The sequence below is a fragment of the Salvelinus alpinus genome, chromosome 10 (genome assembly GCF_045679555.1).
Source record: "Salvelinus alpinus chromosome 10, SLU_Salpinus.1, whole genome shotgun sequence".
Lineage (NCBI taxonomy): Eukaryota > Metazoa > Chordata > Actinopteri > Salmoniformes > Salmonidae > Salvelinus > Salvelinus alpinus.
In genome coordinates, this window is record NC_092095.1 from 47,358,726 (window position 1) to 47,375,634 (window position 16,909).

Sequence of the window (16,909 nt, forward strand, 5' to 3'; positions counted from 1 at the left end):
ACGGTAGCATTTGTCAGCATGGGGGTTTAGGGTCTGCAGAGCCTCAAGCTTTTCCCGAAGCAAACATTTAATGTACGCTGTTTAGAATCATTAAGGAGATGGTGTCATTTTAAAGAGAGAGAGGTAACAAACAACCTCTAAATTGTCAAACGCCTGTTTGCTACCGCACGGCAAGCAGTACTAGTGCACCAAGTCTGGAGCCAACAGGACCCTGAACAGCTTCTACCCCCAGGACATAAAATTGCTAAACAAGACTGCTACATAGCTATTCAAATGGCTACTCAGACTACCTGCGTTGACCCTTTTTTGCACTAACTCTCTTGTACTGACTCTGCACACACACTGGACCCTACTCACACATACTTACACTGAAACCCCAACACACACTACATACACCTACACATAGAACGCACACAGACATGCATACTGACGCCACACATACACACTCACACACATTCACACTCACCACATATGCTGCTGCTACTGTCTATTATCTACCATGTTGCCTAGTCACGTTACCCCTACCTAGAGTGGCAAGAAAAAGTATGGGAACCCTTTGAAATTACCTGGATTTCTGCATATATTGATCATGAAATGTCATCTGATCTTCATCTAAGTCAACACAATAGACAAACAGTCTGCTCAAACTAATAACACACAAGCAATTATGTGTTCATGTCTCTATTGAACACACTGTGTAAACATTCACAATGCAGGGTGGAACAAGTATGTGAACCCTTGGATTTAATAACTGGTTGACCCTCCTTTGGCAGCAATAACCTCGACCAAACGTTTCCTATAGTTGCAGATCAGACCTGCACAACGGTCAGGAGGAATTTTGGACCATTCCTCTTTACAAAACTGTTTCAGTTCAGCAATATTCTTGGGATGTCTGGTGTGAACCACTCTCTTGAAGTCATGCCACAGCATCTCAATCGGGTTGAGGTCAAAGGACTCTGACTGGGCCACTCCTTAAGGCGTCTTTTCTTCTGTTGAAGCCGTTCTGTTGTTGATTTACTTCTGTGCTTTAGATCGTTGTCCTATTTCATCACTCAACTTCTGTTGAGCTTCAATTGGCCCACAGATAGCCTTACATTCTCCTGCAAAACGTCTTGACAAACTTTGGAATTCATTTTTCCGTCAATGATAGCAAGCAGTCCAGGCCCTGAGGCAGCAAAACAGTCCCAAACCATGATGCTCCCTCCACCATACTTTACAGCTAGGATGAGGTTTTGATGTTGGTGTGCTGTGCCTTTTTTCTCCCAACATAGTGTTGTGTGTTCCTTCCAAACAACTCAACTTTAGTTTAATCTGTCCACAGAATAATTTGGAACATCCAGGCACTCTTTCATGAACTAAAGATGTGCAGCAATGTTTTTTTTTTGGAAAGCAGTGGCTTCTTCCGTGGTGTCCTCCCATGAACACCGTTCTTGTTTAGTGTTTTACGTATCGTAGACTCGTCAACAGAGATGTTAGCATATTCCAGAGATTTCTGTAAGTCTTTAGTTGACACTAGGATTCTTCTTAACCTCATTCATTGAGCATTCTGCGCTGTGCTCTTGCAGTCATCTTTGCAGGACGGCCACTCCTAGGGAGAGTAGTTTAAGCACACTGTGTTTGTCTATTGTTGTGACTTGGGTCAGATCAAATGTGATGACCATTTTATGCAGAAATCCAGGTAAATCCAAAGGGATCACAGACTTTTTCTTGCCACTGTATATGTGCATAGCTCCTTCAATGAGCTCGTATCCCTGCGCATCGACTCGGTACTGGTACTCCCTTTATATAGCCATGCTATCTTTACTCGTTATTGTTATTCATTATTCACTGTGTATTTCTTCCTCATGTCACTATTTACTTTTTTAAATCTTTATCTTAACTCTGCATGTGTGAGAAAAGGACCCGTAAGTAAGCATTTCACTGTTCGTCTACACCTGTTCGCGAAGCACATGGCAAATAAAATTTTATTTTATTTGAAAGTTAGAGGGAGATTGTGATAGAGGGATGGAAAGAGGAGAGACAGAGCAAAAGGGATGGGAAAATAATAGATTGACTGCAATGAAGGGAATGAGTCAGACATAGAGAGGGGAAAAAAGGGGAGGATAATTAGCCACAGTCTAGTAGCTTGACAGATCAGTTAGACTCCTCTCCTCTAACTGGCCACTTAATTACTCCACCATTCTGTTCTTCTTTCCTCTTCCCTCATTCTTTCTATTTGTCCCTCTCGCTTTCCCTTTTTTCTTTTTCTCCTTTTCTTTCTCTCTTTGTCTCTGCCTCTCTCCCTCTCTCTTTCTCCCTCTCCTCTCCCTGCTCGACTACAGCAGCATAATCTGAACGCTTCATATTCTACTGACATTTGTAATGGAAGACTAATTCGAGCTAGCAACAGCGTAACATGATCAACTTAGTCTGGTTGGAATTGACTGTATGATAGTTTCGTTACGCCACATAGTCCTGTGTTCCAACCACACACACATTTACAGACTTACAACACACATCTGCTTGCGAAACGCACCCATTCATTGATTCATTCATGCATATGGACACACAGCTTTGCCGACACACACTCAAACCCGCTCAGTGGTTTTGCTGCGAAGCCTTTTTGTAACCTAGCAACACTCCAGTCTAGAATTCAATGCTGCTGAATTATATTATATTGTGTGTGTGTGTACACGTGTGTGTGTACACGTGTGTGTGTACACGTGTGTGTGTACGTGTGTGTGTGTGTGTGTGTGTGTGTGTGTGTGTGTGTGTGTGTGTGTGTGTGTGTGTGTGTGTGTGTGTGTGTGTGTGTGTGTGTGTGTGTGTGTGTGTGTGTGTACACGTGTGTGTGTGTGTGTGTACTCGTGTGTGTGTACGCGTGTGTGTACTCGTGTGTGTACTCGTGTGTGTGTGTACTCGTGTGTGTGTACTTGTGTGTGTACTCGTGTGTGTGTGTTTGATGTGCACATGCTCAGTAGTGATGCGTCCTCCTCCCCCCTCACCTGTCAGAGAGGAGCAAGTTGACTCTGGAGTGTCTACATAATTTAGCGCCCGGAAATGTTTTTATTAGGACTTCGATGGCAGGTGCGTCCATGGATGGGTGTCACATTTGATTACAGCGACACTAGGGGCGGACCTGTGGAGAAAAACGCTTGTCAAATATTATTAGAGAAAAGGTGGAGAGGGAGGAAAGAGGGAACAAAAAATAGTCACCTGAGGAGTTTCTTATAAAGCCACGTATCGTATTTCAATGTAGTTGAATAAAAATATGAACATCAGAATACAAAATGTACAGTTGAAGTCGGAAGTTTACATACACTTAGGTTGGAGTCATTAAAACTAGTTTTTCAACCACTCCACAAATTTCTTGTTAACAAACTATAGTTTTGGCAAGTCAGTTAGGACATCTACTGTGTGCATGACACAAGTAATTTTTCCAACAATTGTTTACAGACAGATTATTTCACTTATAATTCACTATCACAATTCCAGTGGGTCAAGACGTACACTAAGTTGACTGTGCCTTTAAACAGCTTGGAAAATTCCAGAAAATTATGTAATGGCTTTAGAAGCTTCTGATAAGCTAATTGACATAATTTGAGTCAATTGGAGGTGTACCTGTGGATGTATTTCAAGGCCTACCTTCAAACTCAGTGCCTCTTTGCTTGACAATATGGGAAAATCAAAAGAAATCAGCCAAGACCTCAGAAAAACACTTGTAGACCTGTATAAATGTATAAACACCACGGGACCATGCAGCCGTCATACCGCTCAGGAAGGAGACGCGTTCTGTCTCCTAGAGATGAACGTACTTTGGTGTGAAAAGTGCAAATCAATCCCAGAACAACAGCAAAGGACCTTGTGAAGATGCTGGAGGAAACAGGTACAAAAGTATCTATATCCAGAGTAAAACAAGTCCTATATCGACATAACCTGAGCGGCCGCTCTGCAAGGAAGAAGCCACTGCTCCAAAACCACCATAAAAAAAGACAGACTATGATTTGCAACTGCACATGGGGACAAAGATTGTACTTTTTGGAGAAATGTCCTCTGGTCTGATGAAACAAAAATATAACTGTTTGGTCATAATGACCATCGTTATGTTTGGAGGAAAAAGGGGGACGCTTGCAAGCCGAAGTACACCATCCCAATAGTGAAGCACGGGGGTGGCAGCATCATGTTGTGCGGGTGCTTTGCTGCAGGAGGGACTGGTGCACTTCACAAAATAGATGGCATCATGAGGAAGGGAAATTATGTGGATTTATTGAAGCAATATCTCAAGACATCAGTCAGGAAGTTAAAGCTTGGTCGCAAATGGGTCTTCCAAATGGACAATGACCCCAAGCATACTTCCAAAGATGTGGAAAAATGGCTTAAGGACAACAAGGTCAAGGTATTGGAGTGGCCATCACAAAGCCCTGACCTCAATCCCATAGAAAATTAGTGGGCAGAACTGAAAATCGTGTGCGAGCAAGGAGGCCTACAAACCTGACTCAGTTACACCAGCGCTGTCAGGAGGAATGGGCCAAAATTCACCCAACTTATTGTGGGAAGGCTACCCGAAACATTTGACCCAAGTTAAACAATTTAAAGGGAATGCTACCAAATGCTAATTGAGTGCATGTAAACTTCTGACACACTGGGAATGTGATGACAGAAATAAAAGCTGAAATAAATCATTCTCTAGTATTATTCTGACATTTCACATTCTTAAAATAAAGTGGTGATCCTAACTGACCTAAGACAGGACATTTTTACTAGGATTAAATGTCAGGGATTGTGAAAAACTGAGTTTAAATGTATTTGGCTAAGGTGTATTTAAACATCCGACTTCAACTGTATATAGCCCTAATCCTAGACACTAGTCCATCTGCAACCTATTAGGACAGTATGCACTAGTGGTGTCAGTAGGAAAGACAGGGAGATGGTGTGGTTGGAGTTCTCCAGAACTATGCTGACCGAATCGTTGCACCATTGCCCTCTCAGCCACCATAATTGCAACGTTCCTCAACGGATGATCAATACAGCACCATTTCCGTTTACTTAAACTTTCCTTCGTCCTGTCCTGTCCTGTCTTCTCTTTGATGTGGCCAGTCAGAGACATTCCGAGTCCTGGTGGCCCTAGTTCAATGGCCAAGTCTCCCTAATTAGTCCTCCTGAGGTTGGACAGATACACACACAGGTTTGACAAACATCCCTGAGACCAAAGGGAATGGAAGGTTCTGAAAGTTCTGGCTCCCACATCCCTCCCACTGGATAAGAGGAAAAATAAATATCTTTACCCTTTACTGAACTTTCCACTGGTGCTCTGGGCTCCCTGGTGTCTGGGTGGCAAACGAGGGGAAATTAGCTTCTGATGACAACCTGGTTCGATGCTCCCACGCGCACACACACACACACACAGACACACAAACGTGCCTGCATAGACATGGTGCATTTGGGTGTACCTGACCTCAAAGGCCAGCTGAATCACCAATTCTCTAATCTTAGTATTTCTGCTTTCTGCCTAAAGTGTGTGCTTATGGAGGAGTTATAACCTCCCACATTATTCTGAAATGTTCTGTTAAACAGTTGAGCTCAGTAAAGAACCCTCTGCCCAGTTCCCACTAGGGTTAAATATTATCCCGGGATTTTACAAATGTTCCATCCCGAGAATAAATAACTTTTCTCCCAGATAACCTGGTATTTCCCGCCAAAACAGTAATTGTCCTTCAAAAGCGTTATAAAGCATATGAATAGGCCTATGTCCAGATTTGATTAGAGCTTTGATCGAAAATTCAAGCCTGACGCTACCTGAGCCTCATGAGCCCTACATTAGACATTTAATGAGGCCTCTAATGAGGCCAAGCCCAAATGATTGTGCCATTATCCAATACATATATGATATATGGCTACTGCACATTACGCACAACAGGAAAACCTAAAAGCCCATAGATGGAGCAAGCTATATGTTCTCTTGGGTACATTTTTTTTATTAGGTCCAGGAGTCTATATATATACAGTGGGGAGAACAAGTATTTGATACACTGCCGATTTTGCAGGTTTTCCTACTTACAAAGCATGTAGAGGTCTGTCATTTTTATCATAGGTACACTTCAACTGTGAGAGACGGAATCTAAAACAAAAATCCAGAAAATAACATTGTATGATTTTATAATAATTAATTTGCATTTTATTGCATGACATAAGTATTTGATCACCTACCAACCAGTAAGAATTCCGGCTCTCACAGACCTGTTAGTTTTTCTTTAAGAAGCCCTCCTGTTCTCCACTCATTACCTGTGTTAACTGCACCTGTTTGAACTCGTTACCTGTATAAAAGACACCTGTCCACACACTCAATCAAACAGACTCCAACATCTCCGCAATGGCCAAGACCAGAGAGCTGTGTAAGGACATCAGGGATAAAATTGTAGACCTGCACAAGGCTGGGATGGGCTACAGGACAATAGGCAAGCAGCTTGGTGAGAAGTCAACAACTGTTGGCGCAATTATTAGAAAATGGAAGAAGTTCAAGATGACGGTCAATCACCCTCGGTCTGGGGCTCCATGCAAGATCTCACCTCGTGGGGCATCAATGATCATGAGGAAGGTGAGGGATCAGCCCAGAACTACACGGCAGGACCTGGTCAATGACCTGAAGAGAGCTGGGACCACAGTCTCAAAGAAAACCATTAGTAACACACTACGCCGTCATGGATTAAAATCCTGCAGTGCACGCAAGGTCCCCCTGCTCAAGCCAGCGCATGTCTAGGCCCGTCTGAAGTTTGCCAATGACCATCTGGATGATCCAAAGGAGGAATGGGAGAAGGTCATGTGGTCTGATGAGACAAAAATTGAGCTTTTTGGTCTAAACTCCACTCACCGTGTTTGGAGGAAGAAGAAGGATGAGTACAACCCCAAGAACACCATCCCAACCGTGAAGCATGGAGGTGGAAACATAATTCTTTGGGGATGCTTTTCTGCAAAGGGGACAGGACGACTGCACCGTATTGAGGGGAGGATGGATGGGGCCATGTATCGCGAGATCTTGGCCAACAACCTCCTTCCCTCAGTAAGAGCATTGAAGATGGGTCGTGGCTGGGTCTTCCAGCATGACAACAACCCAAAACACACAGCCAGGGCAACTAAGGAGTGGCTCCGTAAGAAGCATCTCAAGGTCCTGGAGTGGCCTAGCCAGTCTCCAGACCTGAACCCAATAGAAAATCTTTGGAGGGAGCTGAAAGTCCGTATTGCCCAGCGACAGCCCCGAAACCTGAAGGATCTGGAGAAGGTCTGTATGGAGGAGTGGGCCAAAATCCCTGCTGCAGTGTGTGCAAACCTGGTCAAGAACTACAGGAAACGTATGATCTCTGTAATTGCAAACAAAGGTTTCTGTACCAAATATTAAGTTCTGCTTCTCTGATGTATCAAATACTTATGTCATGCAATAAAATGCAAATGAATTACTTAAAAATCATACAATGTGATTTTCTGGATTTTTGTTTTAGATTCCGTCTCTCACAGTTGAAGTGTACCTATGATACAAATTACAGACCTCTACATGCTTTGTAAGTAGGAAAACCTGCAAAATCGGCAGTGTATCAAATACTTGTTCTCCCCACTGTATATATATAGCTATATATTGTGTCAATCTAGAACAGGGTTATCTATTGTGGATGCAATTTGAATGGAGTTGATGGAGTGATGGAGAGAGAAAGACTGTGAGAGTGCTCACGCGTGCACTGATATTCAAGCTGCAATAAAAAAAAAAATTGTGTGTGTATATCATCTTTACAATTAATAAATAAGGTGACCCCCGAAAGTCAGATAGAGATGGGTAAATCAGACTCGCATTCCGTCTTTATATTACTGCATAGACCATGCTGCAGAAAATGCAGGCCAACTGTCACAAAAAAAGTAAGTTACCATGATGAGATGATAGGTCTACTGTACATGCATTGTGAACTGCACTCCATACTGAGATGGGTTGTCTGTCCCCACCTTGAACGTTGATGATTCATCATGCAGAGGCCATAGAGAAGCCAGATTTAGACATTGCGTGTAATTTAAACAGTTCCATTTCACGCCATGTGTTCATATGAGTAATTTATTAGAATTTACCCGTACCTCGCAGTTATTTATCCTGTGAAAAGGGAGTGGTTTTGGGTGGCAAATCCCAGTTAATCTCGGTGGCCGGGTTTGCGCCATTCAACCATAGTGCCCACTATCTTCTCTCTCTCCCCCTTGATACTTCAAAGTACTTTCAGTAGCAGTTCCTATAGGTGCACTGAATTGTTAGGAATTGAAAACTGGTTAAGGTATGGAGAAATGCTGGATGCAAGAGCAATATATTTAAGTGTTTTTATTAAACAAATTTTGAATAGGGACACCAAAACTACACTTCTGCAAGATTTGTAATAATCTGTCACCCTCTAGATGGTGGAGCTCCCGAATGGGGCAGCTGTCTAAGGCACTGCATCTCAGTGCAGGAGGCGTCACTACAGTCCCTGGTTCGAATCCTGGCTGTGTCACATCCAGACGTGATTGGGAGTCCCATAGGGCGGCGCACAATTGGTCCAGCGTCGCACGGGTTTGGCCCGGGGTAGGCCGTCATTGTAAATACTTGCCTAGTTAAATAAAGGTTACATTTTTAAAAAGTTGTCACTCCACCCTTGTAGTTCATTGATAAATTAAGATCACTAATTAGTAAGGAACTCCCCTCAACTGGTTGTCTCGGTCTTAATTGAAAGGAAAAACCAAAAACCCGCTGACACTCGGCCCTCCGTGGAATGAGGTTGACACCCCTGCTCAAGAGGGAAGGGCGAACCTAAATACTCTTCCTCATCTGTTCGTTGTTTCATCCTTCCGTGCCTAGTTCCAAAACATAACATCAAGGCTGGGACCTGGGGGTTGAATAGACTATACATTTGAACCGTCTTAATCGCTTAAGGACACCCATTACCGATTGTATGGCTCAGGGGCCCAGATACCAATTACAAAGACTTGCTTTACAGTAACCTCTGACCTTAGAGACGGTACCTCGAGACCAAATTCCTATAGGGAATAATCATCAAAATAGGGTTCTTAACAGAATGAATGTGGAGTCATTTAGTAGGTATGTGCTGAACCTTTACATGGACTGCGTCTAAAATGGCACCACCCTAGTCCCTAAAATAAGTGCTCTTCACAATGCAGTGCTGCTCAACCCTGTTCCTGGAGAGCTACCCTCCTGTAGGTTTTCGCTCTATCCCCAGTTGCAACTAACATGAGCTTATCAACCAGTTAATTGATAGGATCAGGTGTGCGAGATTAGGTTGGAGCAATAATTAGAATAATTAGAATGTTTTTTCATTACGAGAGACGACATGCACGCTCAATCAAGATGGCAGCCCTAATGATGGTCCGAAGACCGCATGAATGGGTTTTTAAAAATGTCTTCTTTCTCTGCTCTGAATGTCCCTGCTCAGCTGCTGTAGCTACTGGGGTAGAAGTGGGAGGGAGGGAGAGAGAGGGGGGAGGGCGAGTTGAGTGGGTGATGGATGGATGAAAGGATTGGTCCATATTTTAAACATCCTCACCTTAAACAGTGAAGCCCTCAATTTCAAAACAAACGACATCAACGATGTTACGTGAAGACCAAGGGTTAGTCTTCACGTATTCTTTTAGGGCCGTGTTCTAATTTGGACCTATTGTAAATTGCGCATTTAAATCAATGGAAGAATTAGGCGAGAACTCGAGTTATGCGCGTACATTTCAAGTTGGTATTAGTCCCTGAGTGGTGGTAGCTGCAGGGTATTGTGTTTTGTGTGTGTGTGTGTGTCCGTTTGATTGTGTGGCAGGTGAGGGACTGCAGCTCTGTCTGTCAGTCTGTTCCTCTGTGTATTCGGCTGGGTTGGGTAGAGAGAAGACTCTGCATATCAATGGATGTCTGCCTCAGTCTGTCCCCATTGACAGGAGGTAGGACGATTTAGAGCAATGCATACACATCCTCTTGTCAGCGCACCACCAGAGCACCAGCCAGGCCTGCTAATTAAGGCCATGGTCATTAAAGGAACTTCTAGCATTTATGCCTGTGCTGGTTCCCCTCTAATGAAGCTCTCACTCCTGCCCCAGAATCAATACCTGCCTTGAGTCACATCATTAGTATGAGTGGGAGAGGTTGGGAGTCTAGTTTGTTTGTGGGTATGTGTGTGGGTGTGTATGCATAAATTCGTATATTTGTGTGTGTGTGTGGGTTAGCAAACTTGGTCAACTCTTGCTCTTTCTCTCGCATCTTACATTGGTCTGTCGTCTCTTTCCGTGTAATACAGAGTGCATTTTACATATATGGTTCCTGTGTTGTATGGTTCATGTCTTCCTGTGATTTTATTGGAGCTCTTTCTCTCTCTCTTTATTTCTCTCGCTCTCAGTGAGCGTGTCCAGAAGCTCAGGAGAGAGCTCCAGCAGGCCCGTGCTGCGCCCGCAGACGAAGAGCTAGAGGTCATCCGCCGCAGAGCCCTCGACTACGACCCACCACGAGTGAGCGTGCGTGTGCACGCGCATGTGTGCTCGGGCACATTATGCATCTGTGTGGGTGCTTGAATGTATGAGTGTGGACATGAATGTGTGTGTGTGTCCTCACTTGGAGTCCTCTGGCTCGCCTCCCGCTGTGCCTACGCAGATCACAGCGACTAGATTAACCACCACAAGTGGTTTACACGCATCATCTCAGCAGAACATGGAGATTAACTCCATGATAATCCATACTTCGAGTTCCTGCCCACTGCCTAGAGACATCAAGTGTCTTTATCTGCTCGCTACCCAAATGGCACTCTATTCCTTAGAAAGTGCTCTTCTTTGGACCAGAGCCCGAGCTAGGGTGCCATTTGGGACAAACACACCCTGGCTCTGAGAGAAAGGAGATCCTAAGCACGCTATATACTGAGGGTACAAAACATGTCTCTTTCCATGACAACGACTGACCAGGTGAATCCAGGTGAAAGCTATGATCACTTGTTGATGTCAACTGTTAAATCCACTTCAATCAGTGTAGATGTGGCTAGTATGTGTTAAAGACAGGTTTTAGCCTTGAGACAATTGAGACATGGATTGTGTATGTGTGCCATTCAGAGGGTGAATGTGCAAGACAAAATATTGAAGTGCCTTTGAACGAGGTATGGTAATAGGTGCCAGGCGCACCGGTTTGAGGGTGTGAAGAACTGCAATGCTGCTGGGTTTTTCATGCTCAACCGTTTCTCCTGTGTATCAAAAATGGTCCACCACCCTAGGGACGTCCAGCCAACTTGACACAACTGTGGGAAGTGTTGGAGTCAACATGGACCAGCATCCCTGTGGAACGATTTCAACACATTGTAGGGTCCAAGCCCTGAAGAATTGAGACTGTTCTGAGGGCAAAAGGGGGTGCATCGATCAATTTTTTTTCTTAGAGCCTGCCTGGCTATTTTATTTGTAGCTCTCTCTTGTTAGGATTAAGTGTTCTACAGTGGCAGCACCCTCTTTCTCTCTCTCTCTCTATTTCTCTCTCTTTAAGAAAATAACCATTAAGGTGGTCACATTTTCATATGATCTTTTTAGCGCTACTGCTCAGCCTTAACAAACATGCTCTCTTTCACTTTCCTCTCTCCCTCACTTCTGGTTGCGCGTGTGGAACCGTCTTATAACGTTATCCAAACACTGAGACAATTAAACCATCCTCATGATCCCCGGTTCTGTTTGATCCGTCAAAGAACATTATTCGCACGCTGAAACAGCCTAACGATGCCTCTCGGAATCGGTCGTTGTGTGTTCCTTTCGAATACCCTTATTCAAACGCAATTAGGAGGCAGTGAGTGTGAGGCAACTCGCCATCATCTCATTGTTAGTTGCTGTGGAAACAAACACCACGTCGACAGCACAGCTGTAGGTGCTTCCCCTGAGGCAGCTGCTTATGGAACATTATCATTTAAACAGGGACTCCAATGAAATCCCAGGCAGAGACAGAAAGCATATTGAGACCTTATAGAAGCATGTTAAACCTATTTACTGTATAGCCTATGTAGAATGTATGAGGTAAACCTTGAGAACAAAATGTAAATGCTGTAAGTTAAATGGAAAGAGAAAGCAGACCAATAGTTACAATATATACAGAGAGTAAATCAAAATGTTTCAACGTTTCATTCACTCTGGCAATTGTTGCGCCCGTGTCTCCCTGCGTAGCCCATATTGTGCCCTCCTTTCAGCTGTTTGTCTTTGCTCTTTTCAGCGGCCTAGTTTGGTAGCCTTGAATGTTTTAAGATTTAATGACACTTGAGTATTGCGCTGCTCATACCAGGTCACACAAGGCCCATTCTTCTGTTGTGCCTCGTACCGCGCTGGGGAAAATGTTTAATTGAAAAGAATATAGAGGAGCGTGTAGCATTTCTCCATCTTTAAAAATATATGTATATATTTAGACATTTTCACAAACGGACAATAACAGCAAACATAAAATACAATAAGGGTAGGTTTTTCTGTGTCCTTTCTGTTTAATTGTTTTTCACTGTTGTCTTTTAATGGTAAAAAGGGAGTACACAATCCTGCTTCGTTTACTCCTCAATAAAACATATTTGAGGCATAAAATACAATAAGGGAATTTAACCAACAAGATATTGTACCCCCCCATCCCTGGCTAAAATATCTCCAACTTATCTCCAAACCAATATCTCCAAACTATTGCACAGCTCTTTGAGGAGAAAAGTGTATTCACATAAATGTGTGTGTGTGTGTGTGTGTGTGTGTGTGTGTGTGTGTGTGTGTGTGTGTGTGTGTGTGATCCTTTTCTCGTCTTTTCTTGTCTGTGACTCCTGTATACTCTCTCTTGTGTTCCCTCTCCTTTTCATCCCATGTTCCCCTTTCTCTCTACCTTTATCTTGACCAGTCAGTCTCAGTACACTCAGTACAGATGTCAGGAATTGTGAAAAATTTAGTTTAAATGTATGTAAACTTCCGACTTCAGCTGTACCATCTGTCCAAGTACAGGGGCTACGTCCCAAATAACACCCTATTCTCAAAATAGCTCACTACTTTTGACCATGCCCCTATGGGGAAAGAGGATACCTAGTCAGTTGTAAAACTAAATGCATTTAACCCAACCCTTCTGAATCAGAGAGGTGCGGGGGACTGCCTTAATCGAAGTTCACACCATCAGTGCCTGGGGAGCACTTGTTTTTAGGGGTTAACTGCCTTGCTCAAGGGTAGTGCATTATATAGGGAATACTGTGCCATTTGGGACAACGCTCTAGAGCTTTTTATCCTTTCGAGGCATGATAATGATAGTGTATATGATGTCATTTCGCCTCTTGGGCCTCCATGTACAGACTGGCCAGTTTCTGGTATTTTTAGATGTGGCTGTCCATTCGCCTGCCACAGTAGCTGGCAGTGATGTCCCCTACGCAGTAAGCCACATGCATCTGGCAGCCATTTTGGTGTTCCACTCTACCACAAGCATGTGGCCTAGGCAAGGAAAGTGTGTGTCCAAAATGAGCCCTGGTTAAAAGGAGTGCACTATTTGGGGAATAGGGTGCTTTGTCAGAGGCAGCCATACTTGGTCAAATCCAGACATCTTTGGTATTCAGTGAATGTCTAACCGACTGAAAAACACCCAACTAAATGAAATAAAATTAAGTGTTTTACAAGTCCTTTTCTGAAACGTCCATGTACCGAAGATTGCGATTTACAGTGGAAAATGGTCTTGACCATGGAAGATGAATAGAAGACACATTGGCTTTGATCAAAAGCAGAGCACCATTTAGGGAATAAGGTGCCATTTGGGATACAACCATAATTGAAGTCATGAAGGGAGGAAAAATGAAGGCTTGAGGAAGTGAACTGGCTACAAGAGACGGTAACTTGGATATCAGGGAGGGCGCTGGCGGGGCTGATAGCGCAGGAGGAGTATAATCAACACCTTATCTCCAACGCATTACCCTGGGAATCACACACACACAGGGGCAGTGTGAGTGGCACATTTAACGAACACAAGTCACAGACAAGCACACGCGCACACACTCTATCAAACACACACCTACTCTATCACACAAATACACATACTACCCACACTCCACCCTCCCACACACTCCACAAAAGATAGGACCGTTTCCTACGGAGCAGTCCCCCCCTCCCTCTGTTGTCGGGTGGACATCGATCACGTTGATGATGTTTTAATGTCAGCTCCTGGGGGCAGATGATGCGAGCTGTGGCGGGTCGGGCGTCGCTTCATAAACACCCTCCACATCATTAAGTAAACAAAAACCACCGCTGTCACAGTGATGGATGGCTAGCGTGCCTCTCGTCTGATGGTGATGGTCTACTCTCCCCCAGGAGCGCTGTGGGAGTGTGGGACGCCCAGGGGGCAAGAGAACCCCTAGTGCCGCGCAGATGCCCAGGCATAACCATAATTGTGTGTGGTGGGTGTGTAGAGCCTAGTCTTTTGAGCATGATGTTCCCTTTAGATGAGGGGTGGGCGGGGCAACTCAGGGCCACGGTAACCGCAGGCTTTTGTTCAGGCCTAGCACTAACAACTCAAACAAGGACTCGATCATGTGCCCATTCAATTTAGACCCCAATAAGTTTGAATAGAAATGTTATTAGAGCTGAGCTGGAACAAAAGCAGACTCTACGGCACTCCAGGACCGGAGATACCCGCCCATCCCCTACTGGAGTCTAGATTATCCCTGCTAGCAATAGTCGGACCATTATTTATTATCTACTCCTTAATCTAGTATATCAAAGCCTCATAGGAGGGAGCTAATGCTGAACTACAGAGAGGTGACCTGTGTTGTGTTTAGATCAGTGACTGATCTACCACTGACCAGAGATCAGTCTTGTTTGGGCCTGACAGCCCAGCAGCACCAACACAAATGGGTAATGGATGAGCTGGTGTGCTTCTCCTGATGTGTGTGTGCTTACTGCGGGGGGTTGCTTACATACTGTAGCACAGTGGGTAGCCTACCGCAGAATTATGTTGTGGAGGAGAGAGAGGGGAGGAGAGTGGGAGGGAGGGGCAAGGGGGGGTAGAATGATTTGTGGAGAGACTGGTAAAGAACAGGAAGGTGTAGCGAGAGGGAGAAAAGGGAGGTTTATCACCAGAGAATAGAAGTGAGAAAAGGGAGATTCATCAACCGAGAGTAGACGTGAGAGGGGAGGTTCATTAAGAGAGAGAGAGAGAGTGAGGTGAGAAAATTGAGGTTTATTAACAGTGAGAGAAAGGGTAGAAGAGTCATTCCATGTCATTTCAGCAAGCCATGACACCCACCATCTCAGATTGTTATGAAATAATAATTTCTGTAGTTAGACACAGGTGAAATTAGCATTCCTGAAACCAATTTTTTTTGATCTCAGAGAAATTAACCTTATTGATTGCACTAAAATTGGCCATTATAGGATTCAGATAATATGCAATAAATAAACCCAACATCCGATTTGGACCAAACATTCAGGAATGTTAATCGTGTCTGTTACTAAATACAGAAACAATTTCAGATCAATCTGAAATGATGGGTTTCGAAATCCTCTTTTGCTTTTTCAGGTTGATTGACCCAGAAGTGAGAAAAGGGAGGTTTATCAAGAGAGGGAGAATGTAGAAGTTAGTAGATTTTCTGGAAAATATGAATCCTAAATTTCAATACCGGAAATAATTCATATTTATCTTGAGATTCCTTGGAAAACTGCAAAACTCGGAAGTGCAGATATAAAGTGTTTAAAATCAAGATATGGCTACTATGCAAGGGATCTCCCATAAAAAAGAATGACGCACAGGACGCACCCCGAGTAGGTTATAGCATTGTCGAATCGCACAAATTGTCGAATCATACAAACGTCAGTCAAACAAAAGTCAAATGACCATAGTTGCTAAAATTGCTAGATAAACTCATTCAACGAATGGCAGAATATCTCAGATATTTGGCAACATTTTGTTGATGATTATACAGATCGCAGATCAGCTCGTGAATAATGGGGAGTTGAAGAGTGGAAATATTTTAAATATCAAGATCTATTAACGGGGACCAACTCTGTTTAAGAAAATATCCATATCTACTCTCCTACCGTTGATCACACATTCTCTACCGATGCTCTCATATGGGCAGCAAGTACGAGATAGCGCAGAGAAGCTGGGGGAAATGTTATAGCGGTATTTTGACATGCATAGGAATTTTTCGTGCGAGACACGAGTAAGGATTTTGGGTTTCAGCGGGATTGGGACTGGATAGGAAAATAGTAGGCTTATATAGACCCTTGGCTAACATGAGTCAAAAGCAAAATAGTACACTTGATTTAGGCTACATGCTAAATGTTTCTGATCAGTGATAGATGAGCAAACGAATAAATTAGCTACCACCTCCACTTGTGCGGCAATGGATCAATTAACCAAATATACAGACCGACTCAGCTAACAAAATCACATTGATTGAGTGGCTAAGTGATTATTTTATAATAAAAATGTGATTATTTATGACAATATACACACTTTTTTGGACAATACCATACTTCGACAGCCTAGTTCTTTGTGATGGGTCGTTCATGAACCGAATCGCATCGGTGAAAGAGCCGTTAATTTGGCTCCCTGATTTGCATACTGTTACTACTGCTTTTTGAGCGCAAAACAATGTTTTTCTGCAGATAATGTACAAGATAATTATCTAAAGAGGGTTAATCCTCACTGCAGAAACAATAAATAGTGGGGGTAACATATGGAATTGTTTTAAGATGGTCATACCAAGGATCATTTTGATATTTGAATTTTAGCACCCCTTTGGCCTTACTGCTGTTAGCCCATAGAAATGCATTGAATAACAGATTCATACATGGATAAACATAGTCAAAAGAAAATCTAAAGAATGTTTGTTTTGACGTGTCTGTCCTATGTCTGAGAGATATATAAGAAGATCAGGAAGCTGTCAGAACAGCCTAAATTCGTGGGGGCATGGAC

General features: G+C 43.5%; 1 pseudogene; it reads left to right on the forward strand.

Annotated features, from left to right (window-relative positions):
- LOC139532933 (partitioning defective 3 homolog B-like) overlaps positions 1–16,909 on the forward strand; it is a 218,788-nt pseudogene that overhangs the window by 179,866 nt on the left and 22,013 nt on the right.